This window comes from Idiotropiscis lumnitzeri, chromosome 15 (genome assembly GCF_059441095.1).
Source record: "Idiotropiscis lumnitzeri isolate Australia: NSW breed Sydney's pygmy pipehorse chromosome 15, RoL_Ilum_1.0, whole genome shotgun sequence".
NCBI lineage: Eukaryota > Metazoa > Chordata > Actinopteri > Syngnathiformes > Syngnathidae > Idiotropiscis > Idiotropiscis lumnitzeri.
This window is the reverse complement of record NC_142405.1, coordinates 3492330-3498329: the sequence shown is the minus strand read 5'-3', so window position 1 is coordinate 3498329 and position 6000 is coordinate 3492330. Positions and strand designations below refer to the sequence as shown.

General features: G+C 46.0%; 1 protein-coding gene across 1 annotated transcript in view; it reads right to left on the bottom strand.

Moving 5' to 3' along the window:
• Positions 1 to 5654: 5654 nt before the first annotated feature.
• The window catches only part of LOC148322223 (uncharacterized), a 143181-nt gene continuing 142835 nt past the window's right edge, over positions 5655 to 6000 (bottom strand). Inside the window, exon 11 of the mRNA XM_088317830.1 lies at positions 5655 to 5757. The gene's annotated coding sequence lies outside the window, so the exon portion shown is untranslated. The remainder of the gene's footprint in view (positions 5758 to 6000) is intronic.

The following is a 6000-nucleotide window of genomic DNA, read 5'->3' as shown; positions in this document are numbered from 1 at the left end:
GGCTGTCCCTTCCTCCGTGGACGGGTCGTCCCTCACGACAAACCCAAACTGGCCTCCTCAAGCTCCAGATTGCGACGAAGCACTCGGAACTCTCGCCTAATCTTGCGTTCCAACTTCCTCCTCTGCCCTTTGATGAGCGCGGCTTGCTCGTTGTAGTCGTCTAAGACGTCGCAATAATCTTTCAACCTTTCCTTTGACGCCCGCAGGCCTCGCCGGAGTTGCTCGCGGTAACTTTTCACCACTTCCTCGAGGGCAAGGAACTTGTGGCCGGCGTGGATTCCGGCATCCCTGCAAACGAGGCACGCGGGCTCCTCGTGGTCCACGCAGAAGAGTTTGAATTTCTCCCCGTGCAAGCCGCAGTAGTTCTCCGATTCCTCCGAATTCCTCAAGTTTGAAGGCTCACCCGTCGATCGACCCTTTTTTCGACCGTCGGCACACGATCCGTCTCCTTTCTCCTCCAGCCACTTCTGCGACGGCACACCGTCTTGAAAGACGTTCAGACAGGCGGCACAGCGAAGACGCTCGTCCACGTTGCTGGCCATCACGCCGACACGATCGTCACGCTTCCAACCGCGCCGCGTCTGCCTCAATCACAAGACGACAGTTTTGAATCCAAAAAGTCCCCAAGTTCACGTCGTCATTATCCGCCTTCAATGACTTGTGGACTTGTTTGGAGCAAAACCTTTTTGGCTTTACGATCGCACGACTGCAATTTGCCAAAGTGCAACATTCAACGAGATAACGGAGGGAGTGTCAGGCCAAGAAGTTGAACAACAACTGATGAAAAGCCATCAGTAGGTCAGAGTGGAGAAATGATAAAAAGACACACACTTAAGCGCGACTGGAATACTCATGAGAGTTTTGAAAATGGCCTTGCAAGAATGTTATTTTTGCTTGGAAGAATAGTACGTGCCACCGGTACTATGAAATCTGCCTAGCAACACAAGCGAGCTGAATTCTGATTGGATAAAAATTCTCAGGTAAAAATAATATGATAAAAAATGAAAAAATAACATTATATTACAATTCTATTAAATATTAAATCCAATTTTAGCATAAATATGATCCGGATTTCATGAAGGCCTTGACCGCCCACCACAGGGGACGATAACGTCAGTGTTTTTGCCAACGGCGAATGTCAAGGAACGAAATAGTTTTGAATGCACGCCAGCAAATTAAAATGGGGGCCTCCCCCCGCCAAGTTCTCTGATGAAGAACGGACGCGTATCGACGGGCAGGAACGACGCGGTCGCCGGTCGATGATTTTAGCGGAGAGAGTAAAAGACAAAGACGCGTCCCGGCGATGTTGTTCCAAAATGGAAGCTGGGCGAGCGACACTTTGCGGCGGCCTATTTGTCTTTGTCCGTCATCGCACTTGACATTGTCCCTTGATCAATAAGCACGCCAGCAAAGTAGTCAACATGACTAATGTGCTCATTTAGGACCTTTAGCAGTTATTGATTCCGAGCGAGCCCTCGTCCTTGAACTGCTCTTGCGCGTTTAAATGCAAAGCGCTAACGTGGTTTTTTTTTTTAGCGCGACACGAAACGGGACGTCACTGTGGCCTTCTCACGTGACCATTTTTTGAAAAGATTTTCATCTCGTCTGCAAGATTCTCACAAAACGAACGCAAAATCGTTGGCGTGTATGCGAGCACCTATAAGAGGCGGGGCCTGGTGAGGAGGCGTGAGTGAGTGGATGTGAGCTGCGGGCATGATCATGCGTATCGCAGTCAGAATTTACGAACCGTTCAATGAACGGCAGAAAAAAAGTGAGCGTGAAAAACGTAAAAACGTTCTTGGGGTTATAATACAAAACAGCTTCCTCCTGATGGATATTAGATGATAAAAGTCATGAATCCCGCAAAAGTGTGACGCCAGCCAAAATCAAACGTGTATAATCCGGCAGCCTTGAGCAGCTTCCAAAGTCAATTTCGCTCAAGAGTGAAAGCTCATTTTCTTGCTATTCATTCTCTTTGTGTTGCGGCGCCGCCGAGCGAGCGACCCCTCTGGACCCCAAATTGGGCCCAGCTGGGGATGCGCCCCCCCCACACGTTGCGCCACGGAGATGCAAACATTACATTTGCTTCTGCTTTGAGACGCTCAGTCTGGCTGGACCGGACGGCTTTATTTCATCTGCGAGTTGCCGGCTCGCTCGGAGCACAGCAGGTGCTCGCACATTCAATCTGCAGACCGGCAATGTGATTGTGTGTGTGTGTGTGTGTGAAGGCCAAACCCATGAGGTCCTGCACAGCCAGTGTGTCATCATCGTTTCACTTCTTTGGTGACGTAAGGCGATAGTCAATGAAAAGGCCGTGAATAATTGAAATACTCCAAAAATACAAATTAGAATAAAATGAAAACTTATGTGGTCAATGTGGAATACAATCAAAATGTAATATTAATATGTTAATCAATAAATTAAAAGTAAAAACTGTCGTTAAGAACAACTTTAAAAAGGAAATACAAATGAGTATAAATATATTCAACAAAAGAGAATGACATGAAAATTAAGATCAAATAAAAAAGGGAAAACAATTACTTCAAGAAATATTAATAAATTAATTAAAATAAGAATTTAATACAGAAAAAAATAATACATATTTTATAAATACAGTGGTTATGTTCAGCACATGTAAATTTGCATATTTAATAATTTTTTAGAATTTATATTTTTCCCCCATCGCTTCCTCTTTTTTGTATTTGCATTTTTAATATATATTTTTTAAATTTGCATATTTAATGTATTTTTTTATTTGCATATATAACGTTTTTTTTTTTAAATTATAAACCCTCCTCCCATACATGCATCCGCCCATATTCTGATCACTATAAACACACAGTTGATGAAATTCCAAAATGCATCTACACAGGAAAAATTAACAGGCCTTTTTTGGTTACGGGGATTTTTACCAAAAATCCTGAGCAACCTGCGTTTGTTTTGGAATTCAACGGGGTGCTTGTATCGGTCGTCTTTTGTGTGTACAATCCGCAGTCACGTCGCGCACTCTGACCTGCTTATCTTCACACGTGTCAAGACGTTCAGGGAGCGCGAGCCAGCGCTCGGGTCAAAGGTGGCGTCAAACGAGCGGCGTATGCGCGGCGCGATGAACTTGTTCAGGCCGCGGGGGGGGATTTTTAATTTTTTTTGCGGGTTACTTCACAGCCGAAGTGTTTGCACGCGAGCGCTCCATTAAAAAGATCTTTAATGAGCTTCAAAGAGGAACTGAAGCCACTTAAATATTTTTTGTAAGAATACATTGTACGTGGCAGCAGTTGTTATAACAAAGACGATTAACGTCGCGGGGGTGGAAAAAGTGAAACAGAATAAGCAAGCAATTAAAAGCATAAACTTGCTAAATGTGTCTGATGTTTATATGACTTGACTCTTATTTTTTTTTCACTCTTTTCAGATGGACTGAAATCAAGTCATTACACAAGCGTAACTACACAGCAACAAAATTCACAAGCCGTCCCGGAGACGTACGTAGAAAACAAGAACCAACAGAGAGAGACGGCTATTTAAAAAGGCATTTTTGGCTATTCCAGTATCGTCCAGCAGATGGCAGTAGTGTAACAGGCTTCTCGTTCCGCCTCCTCCACAGGTGACAGATGAGCCCACAGAGCTCTCGCAACAGTGCAGCAGCACTTTTAATCCGCCTCCGATTTACGATGTCAACAGTGGCAAAAGTCGCCATTGCTTTTCGTCTGCCATCAAATTGAAGGCGTGCGTAGATGTTAAATAAAGAGGAGCCCGTTTTGGCCCCCTTGTCGTCGAGAAGCAAGGAGTGGATGAGAAGAGGAGCGAGAGGCTTTGCTCATTTTGCCGTGTGATTCATGCCGGCAGGGTTTGACGGAGGAGGAAGATGCAAGGTGAGCTGATAACAAGAACGCCGTCACGGCGGGAATGAATTGGAAGACAAAGTGTTTATCGCGAGAGGCGACGAAATGCACAAAAATTCAAATTGAAACAACAGCACAAAGATGATGAGACGCAACATGGCCGCACTCTCATTCCTATAAAAGACTTCCCTTGGTCCCGGAGAGGCCGCTCGTTCCTTACCACGTTGGCTAAATGAGCTGCCAGGGTGGCCAATTAGACAAGTCAAGCGTCAAGCATGTCCATCCTGGATCAAGACTCATGCAGGATTTAAAGTGAATGCTCCAAGAGAGACAATCACTCATTTTGACTCTCAAGCGGCACAATTGGTGCGCGCGCCATGCTAGCATAAAAACAAAACAAAAAAAAAGCATTCAATTGTATACCTTCAGGTCAAAGCAGGTCCTCGATACTTGTAAGCGACCAGATCAAGACACCGATACCAGCCTGATATGGAAATGATCGTACATTCCAAAAAATATAACAACAAACCGTGAACATTTCATTTTTGGCAAAACTGCAATTTTAATATTTGTATTATTTATGGATTATTTGTCGTTTGTCACTTCAATACAATTTGAACGCGCGGCTTGTTTGATGTGTTCCACGAATGCGAAAAGCCACACGAAATGTGTCACCATAAATGTTCGTGGAAAAGAATATCACGTGCAGATATCAAACGAGAATTGGGCACTCGGAGCGGCCGTGTCAATCCAGCCTTCGAGCCGCACAAGATTTAGACGGGGCGAGGCGAAGATTTAACATCCAGTCTCCAATCTAAACTTTGGCCATCCTGTCGCATAAATCTGTCAGAGTGACGCATGGGCGAACGTTGCCGGCGAGGAGCGCGGCCTTAATGGCGGACGCATTCGTGCGAAGACACTCCTGCCGGGAGAGCAGCGCGAATGAAACGTGACGTTGAGTAATTGTTTGTCGAGATGTGCCCCGTGATTGACCGGTGACCAGTCTTGGGTTTGTCCGCCTCTCGGAGCTCCCCGATGACAACAAGAACGAAGCTATTCATTTTCCAAACCACTTTGTCAAACGTAAGAAGCTTCAGACATGATTTTAAGTTTCCGGAGTCCCTCAGGGATCCGCCCTCGGCACTTTCACGTGTTGGATTGGGTTAAAAGTGGAAAAAGTTGAGGGATAAACGGGAATGATATTCTGCAAATCCCGCTGTCGGGGAGGCGTTTGTGCACACCTTGGGGGAAAAATAAAAAATCCACCGGTTGCCGCATAAGCACTCCGGCTGCACAAAGATCATAAAGCGGTGGGCGGGCTTATTGATTTTGGGGCCTTTATCAGCGTTTCCACATGGCCGGCGAATGGACGCAGCCGTCATCTTTTATGTGCCCGCCAGAAACAAGTGTTCTCGGCGCCCGAGCCCAAATGTGTCATTTTCGGTGTGCGGATTTTCTCATTTGCGCTCTCGTGTTCATCAACGCCGCGATCGCCGCCCTGGAATCAATGCGGACCCCACTGCGCTCCAATTTCTCGAAATCAATTTCCATTCATGAGACAAACGCATGAGGCTGCAAAAGGTTTGTTGAGATGATTTTTTTTTTTTTTTTGCTCGGCCCATTCGTTCGATTTGGCTTATTGAAGCTGGCGTTTTTTTTGTGTGAAGACAATTGTCGGGGCAGCAACCACTCTAGCGGGATACGCACGTACTGATAATCGTCCAATTTTGAGCCCAAAGTCCCGGAAGGCCGCATGATCTAAAAGACGATTTTTATGAATTGATTATTTATTCGTGAGGAGATCAACATTTACCATGGCGAATCCTTCAACGTCGACTCCGGACTTCAGGATCGTGCGTCGCATGAAATGGAAAAGACGGCCGGTCAGGAAGCGACCCGACGACGGGGATTATTCCTGGACACAGATAGAAAAACAATTGAACACGGGTCAGTTTGAACGAAAACGCCCATTTCGCTTCGCACAAGCGCCGTTTATTTGCAGTCTGGACGCAAACGTTTGCGATCTCCAACAACACCAGGAGAAGTCACTATTGGTCGCCAGCGGCGTTCTTGAAAAACAGTCGCTTGAGGGGGGTCAGAGAAGCCGCTCACCGTGGCCCCAAATTTGACCCGTCTCCGCCCACGGTTGTCATGGCAA